The sequence below is a fragment of the Macaca fascicularis genome, chromosome 10 (assembly GCF_037993035.2).
Source record: "Macaca fascicularis isolate 582-1 chromosome 10, T2T-MFA8v1.1".
NCBI lineage: Eukaryota > Metazoa > Chordata > Mammalia > Primates > Cercopithecidae > Macaca > Macaca fascicularis.
The window spans coordinates 26515254-26539240 of NC_088384.1; the positions used below are offsets into that span (position 1 = coordinate 26515254).

The window sequence follows — 23987 nt, forward strand, 5'->3', positions numbered from 1 at the left end:
AAGTTCCTATACCCATTACCCCACAACCCAAATCCACAACACAATGGCAGGAGGATTCGCACACAGTAGGCGCCCCAGGGAACTCTCGGGTGCAGTCCCCTTGCTTGGCGCGAGGAGGCGCCAGCACCGCGCACAGACCTTGCCCGCCCCCGGGCCGGCACCAGCAGCCCAGGCAAGTCAATGGGCCCACATTTATGGAGCACCTCCTTAATTTCTGGGTTGCATTAGGCTTTCGGGGTCGCCGGCTGGGCAGCGGGTCGGTGCCGGTGGCGGGGAATCCTGGCTGGTGACTGGGGAACATCCAGGGGACGCGGGAGGGGACCGGGAGCAAAGTTCCCAGTTGGACAGAGCCGGGTCGGGCCTCGAGGGGCGGGAGCGCTTCCGGCAGGGGTGTCCAAGCGAGTCGTGACCTCTGACCCGCCGGAGAGGTCCCAGGCCCAGGCGCCACTGCCGCCTCGGGTCCTGCAGGCTCTGTTCCCCTCCGCGCAGGCGCGGCCGGCCGCAGTTCCCATGGTGACGGGGGCGCGTCCCCACCCGAGGCCCCGCCCCCAGCAGGCTAGGCTGCGCGGGGCTGCGGGCTCAGCGGGCAGGTGCCGCGGGCTGCGGGCAGGTGGCGGCGCGGCGCGGGCTGGCGGTGGCTCCACGGTAGGTTGCGCAGCGGCTGTGGGGAATGGGGGCCGGCTGGTCACCTCCTGTCCCCGGCCGGCGAGGTAGCTGGGGGTGACGGCGGCGGGCGAGGGCCGCCAAGTTTCTGCCCGGCCGAGGCCCCGGGAGAAAAGTTGGCAAAGTTGGCTGGGGAAGAGGCGGGGACCGGGAGGATTTCCCCAGACTCCGGGTCTGCGGGGAGGGAGGATCCCGGTTTGGGAGCCGGGGAATCCGTCTCCCGAGACTTGAGAGTGGATCCCGCGGGAAGATCCCGCATAGGGCAGCCAATGGATCACGTGCCACCCGGTTGGCGACTTGGGAGTCGATCCCTGCAGGGGATCGGGCGCTGGAGGCCTGGGGTCCCACTGGATCCCCAGTCAGGGGTGACGGCAGAGGGCGATTCAGAACTGGGAGCGAGAGGATCAATCTCCTCCCACGCTAGCCTGAGCCTTGCGAATGGATTCAGAGAGATCCGGTGGCCGGGAGCTGAGGGATCGCTGGAGATCTGGGTTACTCAGCCTGAAGCTGTTAGGGTCTGGACATCTGTGCGGGTTGGAGGCCCCGGAGGTGGACAGTGGGAAGCTAGGGCGGCGAGCGAGATGGAGTCTGGGTCGAGGGGAGCCCGGAGGACGGCGGGGTGGTTCGGGGGGCGTGAGAAGGGCAGCGCGCGGGGCCCCTCGGACGCGGAGGCTCTGGACGCGTCCTCCCGGCCTGGCCTGCGCCCCGCTCCGCTCGTCTTTCCAGGGCGGAGGCGCCCTGATGAGATTAAGCCTCAGTCCCCCTGTTCCCAGGCAGGCCCGCGTGATCCCCGCCCCGATGGCGGCGCGGCCCACCCGGTCTCACGGGTGGGGCTCCCGGGATGGGAAGCGGCTCGTTGACCCCCACCAGAGCCAGACCTTTTCACGCCCTCCTGGCACACAGTTGCCTGGGAGTGGGGGCGCCGCGCCTTAAAACCCTGCTCTTCGTCCAGTCCCGAAGCAGGCGTGTGACCTCCGCCGCGCGATGCCTAGGTGGCCAGGGCTTCCTGCCCGCCGGCACTGAACTTTCTGTAGCCAGGAGCAGCCATTATTTTTTGGAAGGGAAAAGACTGTACCTGTTGCACAAAGAAAAACACTTTCTTTGCACCTTCTTTGTGACCTTGGGCAGAACACTTATCTGAGTCCAGATAGGGACCTTCTGGGCAAAATGAGCTTGGCCTAGGAGGGTCTGCATCCTCCCTCTTCTAGGAGACTGGCAGGATGGATCGGAATGAAGGGTATGAAACAGGTAGGGGCTCTATAAGTATCAGTGCCTCCCTCAGTCTATGGCCTCTCCTTTCCCATGCCCCATCCCCTGTGCTTGCCTTACAGTATCTAAAGATTCCAGAAACCCTACTTGCTGTCTTTGAAACTGCAGGATTAGAGAGCTATTTAGCTTAACCTTTCTTCCAAATGGGTTAATTGCCCCTCTGATCCCCCCTTGCAGAGAGAAGTTCTGAGGTTTGGCTAATGAGTAACCAGGACATTTGGACAAGGCTTCTCCCTTGGCCTGGCTTTCCCTCTGCTAATCCATCAAGGTTTCTGGACAAACATGCGTGTGTACCCCCAGACTCTGGCGCCTCCCTCCTTCCTGTTGCAGGCAGGGACAGTTCCTGAGGAATTTGTACAGACACAAGCCCAGATCTTGGTGGTTCTGGCAGGGGGATCCTTTTAAAGGATTTGCATGCTTGTCAAGGGTGCAATTAACCAAGAGAAGTGCAGAGTTTCAATGCAGTGTCTGGGCATATATTTCAGCTGGGCATATGAACTGGCTGGCTCCATCAACCAGCATGTACTGAGCACCTATGTCAGGAGCACTGTAGAAATGGTGTGGCCTAGGGCAACTCAGGATCTGTCCTCTTAGAGTTATTTTCCAGCTATGGAGCAGTCAGCTTGCCCTGCAGTCTAGTACTGATTCTGGATGTTGGGGATACAGTTCTCACCCTAGGTTCAGAGGCTGGAAGCTGCCCCTGCCCCCATGGAGGTCCTGCGGGCTGTTTTTTGTTTGTTTGTTTGTTTTGTTTTCTTTTGTTTTTTGAGATGGAGTCTTGCTCTGTAGCCCAGGCTAGAGTGCAATGGCGTTATCTCGGCTCACTGCAACCTCCGCCTCCTGGGTTCAAGCTATTCTCCTGCCTCAGTCTCTGGAGCAGCTGGGATTACAGAGGCCTGCCATTTTGCCTGGCTAATTTTTGTATTTTTAGTAGAGACAGGGTTTCACCATGTTGGCCAGGCTGGTCTCAAACTCCTGACCTCAGGTGATCCTCCCGCCTCGGCCTCCCAAAGTGCTGGGATTACAGGCGTGAGCCACCGTGCCCGGCCTCACAGGGATATTTTATATGTGCATTCATTCATTTATTTATCATTTGTTCCTTCAACAAATCTTTCAAGACACTGTATCAAAGATGAGGCTAGCAGCCACATCCTTAAGGGGATATTTTATGCCCTGAAAGTCTTTGTGAACATAGGCACTTGTCTGGAAGGGGAGAACCATGATCATAGGAGGAGGGGCTGATGCCTTTGGCTGTGAGGAGGGATGGGAGTCAGAGAGTTTAGTTTTCTCTACAGCCAGTGGGAAGAGGTTGGTGTTATGGACTGCAGAAGTGGAACAGCTTGTGCAGAAGCCTGGAGGTAGGGGAGTGCCTAGGGTGTTGACTGGGGCCAGGCCAGCCATGCTTAGTGGTTTGGACTTTATTCCTGGGGCGTGGGGTGCTGTGGATCACAGTGAAAGGGTCTCTGCAGGCGAGAGGCAGGGTCAGATGTGTGTTTTGGGAAGCTTGCCCTGGCTGGTGTGGGGAGGCTGGATGATCGGAGGGTCATGCCAGGAGGCTGGGGGCCAGTAAGCAGGCTGCAAAACAAATCCAGGTGAGAGGCCAGGCGCGGTGGCTCACGCCTGTAATCCCAACACTTTGGGAGGCCAAGGCGGGCAGATCACGAGGTCAGAAGATCAAGACCATCCTGGCTAACACAGTGAAACCCCATCTCCACTAAAAAGACAGAAACAAAAAATTAGCCAGGCATGGTGGCGGGCGCCTGTAGTTCCAGCTACTGGGGAGGCTGAGGCAGGAGAATGGCGTGAACCTGGGAGGCGGAGCTTGCAGTGAGCCGAGATCGCGCCACTGCACTCCAGCCTGGGCCACAAGAGCGAAACTCCATCTCAAAAACAAAAACAAAAACAAAAACAAAAAAAATCCAGGCGAGAGACTATGGTGGACTGGACGTAAAGACCAATGGTGTGGAAGGGTGCTCACTGACAACTTTGACATTGATCAGTGTTACATTTAGAGAGCCACTCACTTTGAAGATCCCTTCCTCAAGGTGGGTGTAACAGTCTACCTGGGGGAAGGAAACCCCTCAGAGGAGGTGGTGTCAGTACTGAATTCAGTTTAGCAAACCTTCTTTAGCACCCTCTGTCTGCCTGTTCAGGGGGAGCCATAAACCATGCCAGTCCTCAAGGACTTCCTGTGGGGAGACGTGGGGCATATTATTCCCACTTCACTGATCCTGGCCTCTGTGGCATAGTGAGGTCTTTGCCAGGCAGCAGTGGCAAAGCAGGAATTTGAACTCACTTCCAACTTGCAACTAGTGGATGTTTGGGTTCAGGTTAAGCAATAGGGAAGCAACAGAGGAAGGTGGGTTTGAGTTGGATGTAGAAGGGGTAAATCGAAGGAGCCTTCCAGGAGGAGGCAGGGATGGAAGGGAGGGAGCCAGCTGGCCGGGCGCAGTAGCTCATGCCTGTAATTCCAGCACTTTGGGAGGCTGAGGCGGGCAGATCACAAGATCAAGAAATAGAGACCATCCTGGCTAACAAGGTGAAACCCTGTCTCTACTAAAAATATGTTTTTTTTTGTTTTTTTTGTTTTTTTTTTTTGAGACGGAGTCTCGCTCTGCCGCCCAGGCTGGAGTGCAGTGGCCGGATCTCAGCTCACTGCAAGCTCCGCTTCCTGGGTTCACGCCATTCTCCTGCCTCAGCCTCCCGAGTAGTTGGGACTACAGGCGCCCGCCACTGCGCCCGGCTAGTTTTTTGTATTTTTTAGTAGAGACAGGGTTTCACCGTGTTAGCCAGGATGGTCTCGATCTCCTGACCTCGTGATCCGCCCGTCTCGGCCTCCCAAAGTGCTGGGATTACAGGCTTGAGCCACCGCACCCGGCTCTACTAAAAATATGAAAACAAAAAATTAGCCGGGTGTGGTGTTGGGCGCCTGTAGTCCCAGCTATTTGGGAGGCTGAGGCAGGAGAATGGCGTGAACCCGGGAGGCGGAGCTTGCAGTAAGCCAAGATCGCGCCACTGCACTCTAGCCTGGGCAACAGAGCGAGACTCCGTCTCAAAATAAATAAATAAATAAATAAAAATAAAAATAAAAAAAGAAGGGAGGGAGTGAGTCATCCAGAGATACTCCAGGCAAACCCTGGCCCTGCTCTCTCCTGGCCATGGCCTTGGGCATGGTTGTGGTTTTGAGACTCGACTTCCCTATCTGTAAAAAGGGCTCATGATAGGATACTCCCATTCTCAAAGGGCTGTTACGTGAGTTTGACGAAGCAGTGCATGGACAGGGCTACGCCCGGTATCTATGCTCTGTAAGGGGTGGTGTGATTATTATCACTATAGCCTGTCACCAGGATAAGTTCCAGGTGTGTGGTGCTTTGCTCAACCTGGTGTGTGCATGTGTGTGTTGGGGGGAGAGAGGGAGTGACCCACAGGTGACACTTGAGTCTTAAAGGATGAGTAGGAGGGAGGGCTGGGGACATTCCAGGCAGAAGCAACAGCACTGGCAAAGGCATAGATCGCCTGGAGAACTGCAAGCTAATTGATATACCTAGAATTCAGGGTGTGCTGAATGAATAAAAGTTAGACCATAGGCAGCAAAAATTCCTTTTTTACCCCAGACACTCCCTGAATTTCTAAACCTGAAGGCTTTGGCAGGTTTGGGGCAGAGAGGAGGGCAGGAGCATCCCTGTCCAGGAGTTCACACTCCTCCTTCCACTCACCTGTCCAGATTATAGTAGTGTGAACCTACACAAGCCATGTCCCCCTGGGACCTCAGTTTCTTCCTCTGTAAAATGGGAGGACTGGGGAGAATGCAGGTAAAGCACATAGTGCATCAGAGCAGCGCCATTAAGCCAGAATCTGGGCTAAGCTCTTTTGTTCCCTTTTTTTTTTTTTTTTTTTTTTTTTTGAGACGGAGTTTTGCTTTTACTGCCCAGGCTGAAGTGCAATGGCACGATCTCGGCTCACTGCAGCGTCTGCCTCCTGGGTTCAAGTGATTCTCCTGTCTCAGCCTCCCAAGTAGCTGGGATTACAGGCATGTGCCACCACGCCCGGCTAATTTTGTTATTTTTAGTAGAGATGGGGTTTCTCCATGTTGGTCAGGCTGGTCTCGAACTCCCGACCTAATGTGATCCACCCAACTCGGCCTCCCAAAGTGCTGGGATTATAGGCACCTGGCTTTTTTTTTTTTTTTTTTTTAATATATGTTTTACAACAAACCCAGGTGGTGCTTGTTTTCGAGACCCTCGACTTTGCAGTTCATGAAACTGAGGCTTCAAGAGGTTATTGATTTGCTGCGAGGTCACGCAGCTGGAAAGTGGAAGAGCTGGGATTTGAACCCAAAGCTGTCTGCGTCAAAGCCATGCCCTTCCCGCTTCCGTGGCTCCCGACACAAGGAGGGGTGCTTCTGCCTATTCTCACTACTCAAACTGCTGCCATTTAAAAAAAAACCTAAGGCCAAGTGCAGTGGCTCCCGTCTGTAAGCCCAGCGCTTTGGGAGGCAGAGATGGGAGGATTGCTTGAGCCCAGGAGTTTGAGACCAGCCTGGGCAACATAGCGAGACTCTGTCTCTGAAAAAACAATTTAAGGCCAGGTGCGGTGGCTTATGCCTGTAACCTCAGCACTTTGGGAGGCCGAGGTGGGCGGATCACCTGAGGTCAGGAGTTCGAGACCAGCCTGGCCAACATGGTGAAACCCCCTCTCTACTAAAAATACAAAAATCAGCCAGGCGTGGTGGCAGGCGCCTGTAATCCCAGCTACTCGGAAGCCTGAGGCAGGAGAATCGCTTGAACCTGGGAGTTGGAGGTTGTGGTGACCTGAGATCATGCCATTGCAATCCAGCCTGGGTGACACAGAAAGACGCTGTCTCAAAAAAAAGAACAAACTTTAAAAATTAGCCTGGCGGTCAGGCGCAGTGGCTCATGCCTGTGATCCCAGCACTTTGGGAGGCAGAGGCAGGCGAACCACCTGAGGTCAGGAGTTCGAGACTAGCCTGATCAATATGGAAAAACCCTGTCTCTACTAAAAATACAAAAAAGAAAAAAAAAAAAAAAAGGCCAGGTATAGTAGCACACACCTGTAATCCCAGCTACTTGGGAAGCTGAGGCAGCAAAATCGCTTGAACCTGGGAGGCAGAGGTTGCAGTGAGCCGAGATTGTGCCACTGTACTCCAGCCTGGGCAACAGAACAAAACTTTGTCTCAAAAAAAAAAAAAAAAAAAAACACCTTGGGAGGCCTAGGTGGGTGGATCACGAAGTCAGGAGATCGAGACCACGGTGAAACCCCGTCTCTACTAAAAATACAAAAAAAAAAAAAATTAGCCAGGCGCAGTGGCGGGCGCCTGTAGTTCCAGCTACTTGGGAGGCTGAGGCAGGAGAATGGCGTGAACCCGGGAGGCGGAGCTTGCAGTGAGCCGAAATTGCGCCACTGCACTCCAGCCTGGGCGACAGAGCGAGACTCCGTCTCAAAAAAAAAAAAAAAAAAAAAGAAAAACAAATTAGCCTGTCAGTGTGTCAGGCTGTGGTCCCAGCTAATTCAGAGGCTGAGACAGGAGGATTGCTTGAGCTCGGGAGTTCGATGCTGCAGTGAGCTTTGATTGCGCCACTGCACTTTAGCCTGAGACAGAGTGAGATCTTGTCTCAAATAAATAAATACATAAATATATAAACATTTTAAAAATAGAAATTAAAAATAAAAGGAAACTGGTCAAGCGCAGTGACTCACACCTGTAATCTCAGCACTTTGGGAGGCTGAGGTGGGAGGATCACTTGAGGTCAGGAGTTTGAGACCAGCATGGCCAACATGGTGAAACCCCATCTCTACTGGAAAAATAAAATAAAAAAATAAAAGAAATAAAAATCAGCCAGGCGTAATGGTGGGTGCCTGTAATACCAGCTATTTGGGAGGCTGAGGCATGAGAATCGCTTGAACCTGGGAGGCGGAGGTTGCAGTGAGCTAGATCATGACACTGCACTCCAGCCTGGGCAACAGAGTGAGACTGTGTCTCAAATAGTAAAAATAAAAGGAAGCTAACAAACAATCGAGGCATATATATACACACACACACACACACACACACACACACACACACACACACACACACACACACATATACACACACATATTTTTTTTCCTTCAATGCAATGAATATTTAATGACCGTCTTATGTGGGCAAGGCACTCTACTTGTGAAAAATTCAAAAGATCACCTGCCCTTAGGAATCCTCTGGTCAACTGTACGAGAAGAAGGAAGGGGGCAAGGCAAGATGAGACAAATAAGCAAATAATTATGGACTTGACTTCTGAGCAGAAGCTATCACAGCTACATTTGTTAATTGCTCAGTTAAGTGACCTTTGAAATGTTCTATAGCCTTGTCTCCATTAAGAATATGAAATACAGCCGGGCATGGTGGCTCACGCCTGTAATCCCAGCGCTATGGGGCCCCGAGGCAGGTGGATCATTTGAGGTCAGGAGTTTGAAACCAGCCTGACCAACATGGTGAAACCCCGTCTCTACTAAAAATACAAAAATTAGCTGGGCGTGGTGGTGGGCGTCCGTAATCCCAGCTACTCAGGGGCCTGGGGCAGGAGAATCGCTTGAACCTGGGAGGGGGAGGTTGCAGTGAGCCGAGATTGCGCCACTGCACTACAGTCCGGGTGACAGAGTGCAACCCTGTCTCAAAATTAAAAAAAGAATATGAAATACATTTCCAAAGCATGATCTTTGGATGTTTACATCACTGAGTCAGAAATGATAAACACATCAAAATTATTTTGTATTATGAAAATAATGTATAATACACCAAACACTTCCAAGATGGCAAAATAATATTCTAGAAAGTAAAAAGTGAGTCTCCTATGCCAGACTCCCAATCCTATTTCTGAGAGAGCCAGCAGCTTCTCCTGACAATCTAGAAACTTTGCACACACACATGCTCTGTTGACTTCCTTCCACACTCCTATCACACTGTGCAAATGATCAAAGTTATCTTTACATCCACTTTGGAGCCAGATGGAAGGAGTTGAATCCTAGCTCTGCCACTTACTGGCTGTGTGACCTTGGGCAGGTGACTTAACTTCTCTGAGCCCATTTTCTTGTCAGTAAGTGGGGAGGCAGATGGTATGTGCTCAATATGTGTAGATGCTGTTATGATTATCCTCATTATTACTAGTAGTGGTCATTGTGGAGTTAGTATTATTAATGACTTTCCCCTCTACTCTCAGCTCCTAGAAGGCAGAAACCCTACTTAACCTTCATTGCTGTCTGTATTGTTCCTAACTGGTACTGCCAGACACAGAGTTGGTGCTCAGGACGTAGCCTTGGAGTAAACCAACGAATCCATATATGTAAACATATTCTTTGAACAACAACAGCAACAACAGTAACAATAATAAAATAAAGAGGCAGGGTGCGGTTGCTCACACCTGTAATCCCAGCACTTTGGGAGGCCAAGATGGGCAGATCACAAAGTCAAGAGATTGAGACCATCCTGCCCAACATGATGAAACCCCGTCTCTACTAAAAATACAAAAATTAGCTGGGTGTGGTGGTGCGCGCCATGTAGTCCCAGCTACTTGGGGGGCTGAGGCAGGAGGATCACTTGAACCCGGGAGGCGGAGGTTGCAGTGAGCCAAGATCACACCACTGCATTCCAGCCTGGCGACAGAGTGAGACTCCGTCTCAAAAAAAATACATAAATAAATAAAATAAAACAAATAATTTCACACGTGAATTAAAAATATATTTGGGTACTTTCCCATTTCAGAATGTGTTGATTTACCTCGTTCTTTTTAAAAGCTGAATAAGGCCAGCTGTGGTGGCTCATGCCTGTAATCCCAGCACTTTGGGAGGCCGGGTGGATCACTTGAGGTCAGGGGTTTAAGACCAGCCTGGTCAACTTGGTGAAACCCCATCTCTACTAAAAATACAAAAATTAGCTGGGCATGGTTGCACGCACCTCTAATCCCAGCTACTCGGGAGGCGTGAGGCAGCAGAATTGCTTGAACCTGGGAGGCAGATGTTGCAGTGAGCTGAGATGGCACGACTTTACTCCAGCCAGGGTGACAGGGCAAGACTCCGTCTCAAAAAAAAAAAAAAAAAAGTACAAAAAGCTGAATAATTTCCAGTGCATGAAGGTGCTATGAACTTGTTTAACCGATCCCCTCTTGATGGACATTGAGTTGTTTTTCAGGTTCTTCTTCTTTTTTTTGAGGCGGAGTCTCGCTCTGTAGCCCGGGCTGGAGTGCAGTGGCCGGATCTCAGCTCACTGCAAGCTCCGCCTCCCAGGTTTACGCCATTCTCCTGCCTCAGCCTCCCGAGTAGCTGGGACTACAGGCGCCCGCCACCTCGCCCGGCTAGTTTTTTGTATTTTTTTAGTAGAGACGGGGTTTCACGGTGTTCGCCAGGATGGTCTCGATCTCCTGACCTCGTGATCCACCCTTCTCGGCCTCCCAAAGTGCTGGGATTACAGGCTTGAGCCACCGCGCCCGGCCTTTTTTTTTTTTTTTTTTTTTTTTTTGTTATGACACAGTGCCGCAGTAAACATCCCTGTTGACATGTCTTTGCATACTTGTTGCGGTAGGCTGGAGGACAGATTCCAGGATGTGAAATTTTGGGGATGAAGGGTGTTTAGAACATTGACCTGACCTGCCCATTTTCCCAGCAGAGTGGCTGTACGTTTCACACTCTTACCACAGCTGTGCGAGAGACAGCCTCTTTGCATATTTCAGAGAGAAGGAACAGTGTTTGGCTCTCTCTTGTCTGTGGCCATAGGACACGGCCTCTGGCCTGAGGGAAGGTGAGAGTTCCTATAAGTGACACAATATTTTGTGGCCCTTGGGATTCTTTTTGTTGTTGTTTTTGTTTTGAGACAGGGTCTTGCTCTTTCATCCAGGCTGGAATGCAGTGGTGCGATCTCAGTTCACGGCAGCCTCGACCTCCTGGGCTCAGGTGGTCCTCCCACCTCAGCCTGCCAAGTAGCTGGGATTACAGGCATGCACCACCATGCCTGGCTAATTTTTTGTATTTTTGTAGAGATGAGATTTTGTCATGTTACCCAGGCTGGTTTCAAACTCCTCAAGCAATACTCCCACCTGGGAGCCAACACACCCAGCCTGGCCCTTGGGTGTTTTTTTTTTTTTTTTTTTTTGAGACGGAGTCTCGCTCTGTCACCCAGGCTGGAGTACAGTGGCCGGATCTCAGCTCACTGCAAGCTCTGTCTCCCAGGTTTATGCCATTCTCCTGCCTCAGCCTCCCGAGTAGCTGGGACTACAGGCGCCCGCCACCTCGCCTGGCTAGTTTTTTTGTATTTTTAGTAGAGACGGGGTTTCACCGTGTTAGCCAGGATGGTTTCGATCTCCTGACCTCGTGATCCGCCCGTCTCAGCCTCCCAAAGTGCTGGGATTACAGGCTTGAGCCACCGCGCCCGGCTGGCCCTTGGGTTTTAATACAAACTGCTGGTGACTGTGTCTTGGAAGATATTTGCCCACGTACACACAAGTCTTTCTGGACATTCGTGGTCCCTGTATTAGTCAGGCTTTTCTGTGATCATACTGTGTAACAAACATCTCCTACATCACAGTGGCCTTTAACAGCAAACATTTGTTTCATGCTCACAAGTCAGCAGGTAGCTTGGCTGGCATTACCTAGGCTTTGCCAGCAAGGCTGGCCCTAGGCTTTGGATTGGGTTCAGGTCTGCCTCGTGAATCTTCATCCAGATTCACAGGCTGAAGGGTGGCAGCCAGCCAGGGCATGCTCTTCTGTGGTGGACAATAGAAGCCTCCGTTCTGAACTGAGAAGCTGCACTTCTGCTCTCATGCTATAGGCTGAAGCAAGTCACATGGCAAGCCTGACATCAATGAGTTGAAGTCTACTCCTCTCATGGAGGCTGAATAAATATTTGCTGAACAATAATAGAACCCGCCACAATTATGTTTCTGATGGGATAGGACCGGTCCTTGCAGGAGTAGAGAGTCTGCCTGGAGGGCATGGGTAAGAATCATGGCTCATGATTTGTGGACAAGTGGTCACAGAGCAGAGGCTCTGGGTAAGGAGACCTGGTTTGAGTTTATAACTAGAGACAGGCAGTTCACCAACTGAGTCTCAGATTCCTTATCTGGAAAATGGGAATATTGTCTTCTCTGGCAAGCTGCTGGGAAGCTTAGAGATATTACTGCATAAGGAGGTGCTTTATACTTATGAGGTGAGGTGGGAAATGAGGGATGATTGTCTTGATGATGATTTTTGTGCTGGAGCTGGCTTACAGTTCCCTGAGCCATGATACCTGTAGCCAGTAGAGTGAGAGAACGCAGCGACGCCAAGGTGAGACTGGGAGGGATAGGTCTGGGTTTGAATCCCAGCTCTGCCCATTATGGGCCACGTGACCTTTGATCAGCCTCCTCGCATCCCTCAGCCTCAGTTTGCCTGTCTGTAAAAGGGACACAGTGTGCTTGTACCCATTAATAAGGACTGTGAAATGCTTGGCATGAGGTAGATAATAACCAGATGGTGGCTGTGAGCATTGGCATGGAGCTGAGGGGGTCCTGATAGGGGCACAATGAGGAATTCTGCCACCCATTCCCTTGGGAATATTGCAGGGAACCTGGAGCCAGACTGCTTGGATTCAAATTCTAGCCCCACCACTTACCAGCTGTGTGGCCTTAACGCAAGGCAGTTAATCACTCTGGGCCTCAGTTTTCTCATCTGTAAGCTGGGAGTAATAATAGAGCCTGCCTCATGAGGTTGACAAGCATTAAATGTGTTAACACATAGCACCTGCGAATGAATTCACACGCGCCTTAGCTAGTATTGTTAGGATTGCTAGTATTATTATTAGTCTGTGGAGGCCCAGAGAGGTTGCCTCCCTTCCTGGGAGCCACCAGGTCCTTGGGGAAAGGAGTGATGAGAAGCGGATGCGTTTTGGGTCCCTGCTGCTGAGGCGGTGGGGTTTCCCCCTGTAGCTAATACGGGTCACCCCTTGAGGATGGCCAAGGTGCCTTTACCAACCACGCAGCCCTCCTGAGTCCTGAAGCAGCCCTGACCCAGCCGGGGAAGAGTCACGGGGCGCTCTGATCTAAGAACTACTCACATGGCGCCACTATGGACGCACACAGCAGGCTTCCGGGAGCCCAGGTTTATGAGTATCCGCAGGGCTCACTGAGATAGCTGCAGGGTTACAGGCCACTCACCCTCTCCTTCAGTTGTTCACTCCATAAAAATGTATCATGTATTGGGAGGCCAAGGCGGGCGGATCACCTGAGGTCAGGAGTTTGAGACAAGCCTGCCCAACATGGCGAAACCTGATCTCTATTAAACATACAAAAAATTAGCCGGGCTTGGTGGCGGGCACCTGTAATCCCAGCTACTTGGGAAGCTGAGGCAGGAGGAGAATCACTTGAACCTGGGAGGCGAAGCTTGCTGTGAGCCGAGATCATGGCACTGCACTCCAGCCTGGGCAACAGGAGTGAAACTCCATCTCAAAAATAAAAAAATAAGAAAAAAAAAAAAAAAAAAAGGGCGGGCGCGGTGGCTCACGCCTGTAATCCCAGCACTTTGGGAGGCTGAGGCGGGTGGATCACGAGGTCAGGAGATCGAGACCATCCTGGCTAACAACACGGTGAAACCCTGTCTCTACTAAAAATACAAAAAAGTAGTCGGGCAGGCGCCTGTGGTCCCAGCTACTCGGGAGGCTGAGGCAGGAGAATGGTGTGAACCCGGGAGGCGGAGCTTGCATGAGCCGAGATTGCGCCATTGCTCTCCAGCCTGGGCGACAGAGCGAGACTCCGTCTCAAAAAAAAAAGAAAAAAGAAGTTTGTAGGAGATAACTGAGGCTGTCTCTCATCTTTATGCAGATCCTGCTTTTGGTAATAATAATGTTATCTGTAGTAAAACAAAAATAGGACTGGACACGATGGCTCACACCTGTAATCCCAGCACTTTGGGAGGCCTAGGCAGGTGGATCACTTGAGGTCAGGATTTTGAGACCAGCCTGGCCAACATGGTAAAACTCTGTCTCTACTAAAAATACAAAAATTAGCTAGGCATGGTGGTGCATGCCTATAGTCCTAGCTACTTGGGAGGCTGAAGCAGGAGAATTGCTTGAACCTGGGAGACAGAGATTGCAGTGAGCTGAGATTGTGCCACTGCACTCCAGCCTGGGAGACAGAGGGAGACTCTGTCTCAACAAAAAACAAAAAACAGCAAAAAAAAAACAAAAACAAAAACAAAAACCCACAAAACCCAAAAATAACAAGTGAATAATAACTCTGTCCTAGGCTCTGTGCTCATCATTTTCCTATGTACTTTTCTTGTTTTTATTTATTTTTCTTGAGACAGGGTATTCTGTCACCCAGGCTGGAGTCCAGTGGCGCTATCGCAGCTCACTGCAGCTTCCATTTCCCAGGCTCAAGTGATTCTCTCTCCTCAGTCTTCTGAGTAGCCGGGACCACAGGAATGTGCCACCATGTCAAACTAATTAAAAATTTTTTTTGTAGAGACAGGATCTTGCTATGTTGCCCGGGCTAGTCTTGAACTCCTAGTCTCAAGTGATTCTTCCACCTCAGCCTCCCAAAGTGCTGGGATTACAGGTGTGAGCCACCATGCCCTACCCCTATACATTGTTGTATTTGATTCTTGTGACTCCATTTTACAGGTGAGGAAACTGAGGCTCGGAGAAGGAGTCATTTGCCCAGGGCCATACTACTGGGAATGGGGAATGGGGATACATGTAGCCTGACTCCAGCCGCCATGCTCTGAATCACTCCTGCTGTTGCCCCTCTGGTGGTGAAGCAGGATGGGCAGTGCCGAAAAATCCTAGTGTTAGATCCTGTTCCCACATGTTGATGCTGTGTGGCTTTGCACTTGTGATTTCACCTCCTTGAGCCTCAGTTCTTCTGCAGAAAGAAGATGACAAAATTTCTTCCGTGAGGTCATTGTAAGATTAGATACAGCAACCATTTATAAAGTCTCTGGCACATAGTAGGCTCTTAAAAAAAAAAAGGGAGACCTCGGCTGGGCACAGTGGCTCACACCTGTAATCCCAGCACTTTGGGAGGCTGAGGCAGACAGATCACCTAAGGTCAAGAGTTTGAGACTAGCCTGGCCAATGTGGTGAAATCCTGTATCTACTAAAAATACAAAAATTAGCCAGGCATGGTGGCACACACTTGTAATACCAGCTACTCAGGAGGTTGAAGCAGGAGAATTGCTTGAATCCGGGAGGCCGAGGTTGCAGTGAACTGAGATCACACCAATGCACACCAGCCTGGGTGACGAGAGTGAAACTCCGTTTCAAAAAAAAAAAAAAAAAGGGAGACCTCCCCCATAAAAAGATGAGCTTAGGCCAGGCACATTAGCTCACACTTGTAATCCCAGCACTTTGGGAGGCCAAGGCAGGCAGATCACTAGATCAGGAGTTTGAGACCAGCATGGCCAACATGGTGAAACCCTGTCTCTGCTAAAAATACAAAAAGTTAGCCGGGCATGGTGGCAGGTGCCTGTAATCCCAGCTACTCGGGAGACTGAGGCGGGAGAATCGCTTGAACCCGCGAGGTGGAGGTTGCAGTGAGCCAAGATCATGCCGTTGCTCTCCGGCTTGGGCAACAAGAGTGAAACTCCATCTCAAAAAAAAAAAGGATGAACTTAAGGTTTTAAAAAATGTGTGTAAGTTGTCCCAAAGAATTATTTTATAAATCATAATGTAAATCTTCCTTGTTTGTTGTAGTAGCAGAAGTAGCAACAATGGCAGTAATAAAAGTAAAAACTAACATTGATTCACTGCTTCTTATAAGCCAGTTGCTCTGACATAGACTCTGTGTGTTATTTTATAGGGTCCTCATAATAACCTGTGAAGAAAGATGGTAGTGTTATTCCCATTTTACAGATGAGGAAACTGAGGCTCCAAGAGGTGAAATGCCTTGCTTTCCAGCTAGTGGCAGGCAGGGAGGACTAGAGCCTTGTTATGAATACGTGAGAATCTCATTCCAGTGCAATACCCCTGCCTGTTGGAGAAACAGCTGTATTTTCACAGGCACCAGGTCAGGGCTGAGGCTCCCAGCTGACTTTGTGTTGATATTTCTTTTCTTTTTGTTTTGCTTCCTCAGGGGGGAAAGCCTTTTCTGGGGAGTCCCGTTTACTGATGGCTTAGCGAGCACTGCCGAGGGAAGGAGACTTTGGGTCTGCAGGACCTCCCTGCAGAAGGGGAGCCCAGCGGGTGCATTGGGTGCACCGAGGTCACTGTGCACTCACACCGCCCGGCCTGTCTGGACTTGAAGCCTGGGTCTTGGCCTTGCCCAGTGCCCTGGGCAGGGCTAGGGAGTAACTTGGTTAGGGAACTCCCAGTGCCCTTTGGCCTGGGAAGCTGCCCAAGTTTGTCTTTCCCTTTCATTTTAGGCCCCAGCACTGGAAAGCGCTTGTCTTTGTTTTTCGAATGATTGCTTACCTGCCTACCTGGGACTGTGCTTACCACGTGAAGAGGTTCTAGGCCGTGAGAGAGAATACAGAGTGTATTAAAATGAGTCCTAGACTGGGCATGGTGGCTCATGCCTGTAATCTTAGTGCTTTGGGAGGCCAAGGTGGGAGGATTGTTTGAGCCCAGGAGTTTGAGACCAGCCTGGGCAACAGAGTGAGACCCTGTCTCTACAAAAAATTAATTAACCAGCTGTGGTGGTGCACACCTGTAGTCTCAACTGCTCAGGAGGCTGAGGTATGAGGATAGCTTGAGCCAGGGAGGTTGAGGCTACAGTGTGCTGTGACGGTGTCACCGCACTCCAGCCTGGGTGACAGAGCAAAAGCCTGTTGCAAATGAATGAATGAATGAATAAATGAATGGGTTCTAGGCCTGAAGTTAGGCCTCCTGAGTTTTAGTCCAGCTTCTCTGCTGTGTGTTCCTGGGTATACCCCTTCCCCTCTCTGGAGGACAAGGAACTGGATAGGTAGATTCTAGAGCCTGTTATTTCTGCCATACATTCCGGGAAGAATTAAAACCAGACTTTTGAAAGACAGGACCTAGAAACACCACAGTTTGCTGACAGGGCCTACCGTGTGCCAAGTCCCTTGTTAGGGAGATACTGTGTTAGGTGCCTTCTTGTCAAATCCTCGGAACGACTCAGGCAGTTTGGTATCACCAGCCCCCTTTACAGTTGAGGAAATGGAGGCTCAGAGAGGTAAAGGCCTCGTCAATGTCATAAGCTTGGGGTAAGAGGTGGCAGAGCCTGTGTTGGAACTCAGGTCTTCCTCCTGCAAAGCTCTGACTCCATCAGCAATACCTTTTCTCCCATCAGAAGTTCTAGTGCCAGGTGTCCTTTCTTGGGATAGTTGATCATTTTCTTCTTTGTTATTTGTTGAGCACCTCCTGTTTACCAAGGCCTGGGCTGGGCCTTGGGCCTCAGAGCTGCCTGGGGCCTGGCCTCCTCCCTCAAGGAGGACAGAGAAGAGGAGGCAGAGAGCAGCAGGCCTAGAGCTCTGATCCCAGCCTCGGCCCCACTGTCCCCCAGGCTTGAAGCAAAACCGTTTTCCTTGACACGCTTAAGACTTGGATGAGACAGGACGCTTTGGCAACCAGCAGACCACCTTCTTCTTGGAGAGGCGAGGTGCCTGGTTAGTGTCAGATTTAACTCGAGAAAGGCAGTGGCAATGCTTCCAAGTCCTGTCTTGATGCAGATGTCCTAATCACAGCCCCTCTGGCTTCCTTTCCTTTGATTCATTAAAAGGTAGGGAAAGGGGGTGGCAGGGCAGCGGAGAAGGCAGCAAAAAGCATGGAGGAATTTTTGGAATGCCCAGAATGCTGGCTGACCTAGCAGAGCAGGTGTGAGCCATCTCCCCTGGCTTTGGTTAGAGTCTGTTGGGCATGCCTGGAGGCTCTCTGGGTGCCATCCAGTTCCTGTCCTTGAGGCCCGAGTCACCCCGGGAAGGTGGCTCTCCTATGACTCCAGCTGCAGCCTATAGTAGAAGATGCCGCCTGGGTCCGGAGCCATGCAGCCTGCAGTCATGTCCTGGCTCTGTTTTCTCCCCAGCCGTGGGAATGGTTTCCTGTGTCCGCCCCAGCATCCGTACCCATGGAATGGGGGTGCTGATGTCTGTCTTTCAGCCTGGCTGGGAGCTCTTAGCAGGGTCACATGGTGAACACTGGGACAAATGGAGTGTCCATGCAATTCTATTTGGGTAGGTGGTGATGTTAAGTAAAGCCCCTACTGTGTGCATGGAGCTGTCTGGAGTACTGAGACATTCCCAGACTTTTATTGATTACATAGTCTTATCATTTGGGGGACCCGTCTGTTTACTTGGCCTCCCCTCCACACCATGCATGTATTGTCATGAGATGACTCTCTTCTTATTTTCCAAATTGATAATTTTTATGCTCTTTTTATCCTTATTATCCAGCAATACATTTTTATTGTTTTATTGTTTTGCTTTGTGTTGTTTTGTTTTGTTTTGTTGAGACAGGGCCTTGCCCTGTCACCCAGGCAGGAGTGCAGTGGTGCAATCATGGCTCACTGCAGCCTTGACCTCCCAGACTCAGGCGATACTCCCACCTCAGCCTCCCGAGTAGCTGGGACTACAGGCGTGTGCCACCATGCTGGCTAATTTTTAAAATTTTTTTTGCAGAGACAGACTCTCCCATTGTTGCCCAGGTTGGTCTTGAACTCCTGGACTCAAGAGATCTGCCCACCTCAGCCTCCCAAAGTGCTGGCACTACAAGTGTGAGCCACCATGCCCGGCCTCATTTTTATTGTCGAACATTTCAAAATGTAGTTGTCCCTTGGTATACTCAGGGGACTGGTTCCAGATCTCCCTCGGATACCCAAATCTGAGCATGCTCAAGTCCTTTCTATAAAATGGTGTAGTATTTGCATATAACCTACACATATCTTCCCGAATACTTTAAATCATCTCTAGATTACTTATGATACCTCATCCAATGTAAGAAATATTATACTGTATTATTTATGGAATAATGACAATAAAAACCTCTGTACATGTTCATTACAGACGCAGCCATCCATTTTTTAAAAACAATATTTTTCATCCAAGCTTGGTTGAATCCATGGATGTGAAACGCACAGATACCGAGGGCTGGCTGTACAGATAAACAAAAAGGAGATAAAACTCATAATCCCACATTCTAAAGATAACTGGTGCTAATATTCTGGGCTCTGATTTAGACGCGTTCATCACACCCTGCATACATACATATTGATTGAGATTTCAGCTCTTTGTCTTGGGGCACATGTAGAATGTGGGCTTTACACTGAGGTGGTTTATATTCCAGCCCTGGCTCTGTAACCGCTTGGCTGTGTGACAGAAGGGAGATCACTACCTAATATGAACTTCGGTTTCTGCTCTGTAAAACTCGATTGCTGTGAGGATTACATGAGTTAAGGTCTGTGCACTCTTCAGAGAGGGGCCCCTTCTATGGATGCTGTAATTGATAACTAGTGGATTTACAGAACAGGCTTCAGAGAAGACCCCCTCCCCCAGGCATGGCCCAGGGGTGCTTTCTTTATCTCCCGAGGTGGGAGCTGTTCAGAACGGGGCTTGGGCCAGGGAGTTTGACTCACACAAAGCACTCTGGGCAAACTCTCAAACCAGTCCTGATCTTTATCACTTCGGGATGCTTCCTGTCCCTGCCGAGGCCTGGGCATTGTCCAAGTTAAAGCCACCGGATGGTCCCAGCAGGCCGGGAGGTGGCCCCTGTAAAATGAGCTCACCAAGAACCCTTCTGCCTCCCCAGCTGACTCCAGCAGTGGCTTCTGGAGGACAGGCTCGAGACACCAGGGGAGAAGGATAAGGTTGGCCCGCTACCTCCAAGAAGGCCTGAAAGCCATGATGTCACCTGGACACTGCAGGATCCCAGAAGGCCACAGAGAGGAAAGGGCTGGGGGAGCCATAGGGCAGGGCAGGTCATGGAGCCTGGCTTTCAGAGGGGAGTTTGGGGTTGGAGACATCTATAGGGAAGTGAAGCTGCGCTGTTCTAGCTCTGTGAATTTGAATCAATACATTGTACAACCTGGTCCATCTTTGGTTTCCACCTCTATGAAATGAGGCTAATGGTAGGGCTTACCTAATAGGGTAGATGTGCCTTTATCATGTAAAGGCTCCTAGCACAGTCAGGCACACGGTTGGTGCCTCTTCCTCCTTCTCATCGTCATCATCATCTAGTACAGGGGTCCAATCTTTTGGCTTCCCTGGGCCACATTGGAAGAAGAAAAATTGTCTTGGGCCACACATAAAGTACACTAACACTATCAATAGTTGATGATAGACTTAAAAAAAAAAAACTGAAAAAATCTCTTAACATTTTAAGAAAGTTTATGAATTTGTATTGGGCTGCATTTAAAGCCGTCCTGCAGCCCGAGTGCCATGGTTTAGACAAGCTTGATCTAGTATATTTATAACAACACAAACCATACAGACTGAGCCAGACCCAGTGCTAACCATTTGCTATGCACTGTCTCACTCAATCATCGTAATCAACTGTAGCCGCTGTTATTTATTTATTTATTTTGAGACGGAGTCTCACTCTTGTTGCCCAGGCTGGAGTGCAGTGGTGGGATCTTGGCTCACTGCATTCTCTGCCTCCCGGATTCAAGCGATTCTCCTGCTTCAGCTTCCCGAGTAGCTGGGACTACAGGCACGTGCCACCACGCCTAGCTAATTTTGTATTTTGAGTAGAGACGGGGTTTCACCATGTTGGTCAGGCTGGTCTCAAACTCCTGACCTCAAGTGATCCACCCGCCTTGGCCTCCCTTAGTGCTGGCGTGAGCCACCACGCCCAGCCAGCCGCTGTCATTAATACTACTATCTAGCTGTCAGATTCCCCATGGGAAGTGATCAATGAAGGACAGCCATAGTGGTTATTCCTGTTTTTGCTGGTGCCACCCAGAGCTATCTGTGTGAGATGTAGCTCCCTTGCCAACCCAATATCCACAAATTGGGGCATCTACCCCTTTTGTGGAAGGGAGTCTTCTACTGGGGCTGTTCTTGAGAAAAACTCCTTGTTTTTCTTGTTCGTGACGCCTCAGTGCCATGCCAGGTTGCCTTTAGTTTGTGATCCTCTGAGCCCGGTTTGTCTGTTTCAGTTTCCTTGAAGGATGGCTGCTGAATCTTGGGGTTATCCCCTGGGTCCCGCAGTGTGAATGTTGTACCCACAACATGGTACATTCCCAGTGTCTCTCAAATGTGAGGGTGATCCATCTGGCTGCTGTGGGATGTGGTCCTGAATTTGCACCCAGAAATTGGTATTTTTGGGGGGGGGTATTGGTATTTTTTGTGGATCATGAAGGAAAGAGTTTGGTGGCTTTTAGGTAGAGGGTTGGGGGGGTACCTGGGCTTCCCCTGTGCTGCTGGCCTGGGTTGTGGCCTGAGTGCCTCCTCAAAAAGGCTGGAATTCTTAACGTGCCACTGTTTCCAGAGAGGTTTCTTTAGCAGTGCTCCCAAAGGAAGCATGAACCTGGGGGATTTCATATTCCAGGGTGTGTCTAGTGGGAGGGGACTGAGGGAGGGTAGGTGCCTGGAACAGGCTAGGGTCCCAGCTGGTGACTCAGTTTCCCTTCTACCTGGTCAGGGCTTTGAAGTCCAAGATCATGCTTGAGAGAGATGGGAACCTATAAATATAACCCTTTCTGTGGTGTTTATTCCTAAAACAATATAGGATCATTGCAGAACGTGGAGGAAAACTAGGTAGTAGGCAGGCAGGCAAACATGCAAAATGTTATCACCCAGACAGATATTACAGTGGTTAACAACAACTAAAATAATGATCATAAACATGGTTAATGATTACTGAACACTTGCTACATGTTTTATATGGTTTACCTTATTTCACTGCTCAGAAAACAGTACTCATGAGAGATCTGCATTCAGGACCCTGTACTCATAAGCATATGGTCAGAACCACCCATTCAGTCTTCTGTCTACCATCTAGCTGCTTTCCATGCATTCTTCCATCCATTCCTCCATTTTGCATTCATCCGTCCACCTACCCATTCATCCACTCATGCATCCGTCCATCCATCCATCCATCCATCCATCCATCCATCCATCCATCCATCCATCCATGCATATATGCATCCATGCATCCATGTGTGTATTCATCTATCATTTCATTCATCTTTCCTTCCATCCACTTACCTGTCTTTCCTTCTTTCCATCTATCTATATACCTACCTACCTTTCATTCCATCCACTTATTCTTTATTTCTCTCTTTCCCTCCTTCCCTCCCTCCCTCCCTCCCTCCCTCCCTCCCTCCCTCCCTCCCTCCCTCCCTTCCTTCCTTCCTTCCTTCCTTCCTTCCTTCCTTCCTTCCTTCCTTCCTTCCTTCCTTCCTTCCTTCCTTCCTTCCTGCTCTTTCTTTCATCCATCCATCCATCTCATCTAACAATATTTATTAAGCACCTACTCTGTGCCAGGCACTATCCTGGGCACCAAGGATGCAGTAGGGTTCAGTGCCTTTGTAGTCCTGACATTCTAGTGGGGAGAAGCAGGCGCAAAAGTCCATTCATAAACCAGAGCTTTAGATAATGATTAAGAGCGATGGTGAAAATAAAAGAAGGTAATGTGGAAGACGGTGTCTGCTTTCGATGGGGTGGCTAGGGAAGGGCTCTGGGAGGAAGTGACCTATGTACTGAGACCTGAAGGAGACAAAGGGGCCATCCGAAGAGCTCGGGGGAAAGTGTTGTAGGTAGCAGGACCGGCAAGTGTAAAGGCCCCCAGGCAGGAGCAAGCTGGGCATCGTGCTGGAAGAGCCGAAGGCACAGGGAGCAAGGGGGGGAGGTTCAGGAGGCCGGGCTGGTGCAGGGCAATGTGGGGTTCATTGTAACTGCAGTTGCCCTTCATGACGGGACTTGGTTCGGGCTTTTAAAAAACCCTGACTGCTGAAAAGGGAATGGACTTGTGCTTGGGGCCGAAGTGGAGGCCCGGAGGGCAATGAGGAGGCTGCATCTGTACGGGGGGGAGGGTGGTGGCACACAGGAAAGGACAGTCCTCCTCATGACCCTCCCATTCCCTGTTCTTGCTCCTCTCAGTACAGACCCCAAACTGCATATGAGGTGTTTTTGTTTTTTTTTTTGAGATGGAGTCTCGCCCTGTCGCCCAGCCTGGAGTGCAGTGGCGTGATCTCGACTCACTGCAACCTCCACCCCCCGGTTCAAGCAATTCTCCTGCCTCGGCCTTCCAAGTAGCTGGGATCATAGACGTGCGCCACCATGCCCGGCTAATTTTTTTTTTTTTGTATTTTTAGTAGAGATGGGATTTCACCATGATGGCCAGGCTGGTCTCTAAGTCCTGACCTCAAGTGACCTGCCTGCCTCGGCCTCCCAAAGTGCTAGGATTACAGGCATGAGCCACCATGTCTGGCTATTGCATATGATTATTTATATATTTGTTTCTCTAATAATGTCTGTCTCTCGTATGGAACGATGAAGGTCCAGGAGGGCAGGGACTTTGCTCCCTGCCATGTCCCAAGTACAGTTTCTGTCACATAGTAGGGACACTTAATAAATATTTGTCAACTGAATGACTAGTGAGGTCCTCCTAAAAATCTGGGTGAAAATATTAATGATACTGAATAATAGTGATGACTATATATTAATAATGATAGTAGCAAGCCGGTGCTGAATGTGCTGTGTAGACTTGGGCCTGGCCCTGCCCATCCTCTGCCCAGCTGCACCTCTTTTGGTGGTTTGCACGATGGGACTTTCACCAGCTCCGGGAGGCCCTATCACCTGGCAGGCCCTCAGCAAATGACTGGCTTATTTGCATGCTGTGCTCCCTTTCAGGATAGGATTTATCAGCCGGACTTGGGTCTGGGTGGGGCAGGTTGGGTGAGGCCTCTCAGCTGTGTGGGAGGTAGAACTTCTGTGTAAGCTGAGGACTGAAGTTCAGCTTTCCAGGCTGACTTTTCCCAGCCATGTGACCTTGGGCAGGTCCCACCCCGTCCATGAGCTTTAGTGTGTGATGTGATGGATGGTGACAGGTACCAGTGCTACCATTTGTTAACCCCCTAGGATGTGCCAGGTACTATGTTAGGTCCTTTAGTTCTCATGGTGACACCATGAGGCAGGAA

The 23987-nt window shown here is 50.3% G+C and overlaps 1 protein-coding gene across 2 annotated transcripts in view; it reads left to right on the forward strand.

Moving 5' to 3' along the window:
- Positions 1 to 558: 558 nt before the first annotated feature.
- KIAA1671 (KIAA1671 ortholog) overlaps positions 559 to 23987 on the forward strand; it is a 253647-nt gene continuing 230218 nt past the window's right edge. For both annotated transcript variants that reach the window (XM_065522346.2, XM_005567751.5), the window contains exon 1: positions 559 to 645. The gene's annotated coding sequence lies outside the window, so the exon portion shown is untranslated. The remainder of the gene's footprint in view (positions 646 to 23987) is intronic.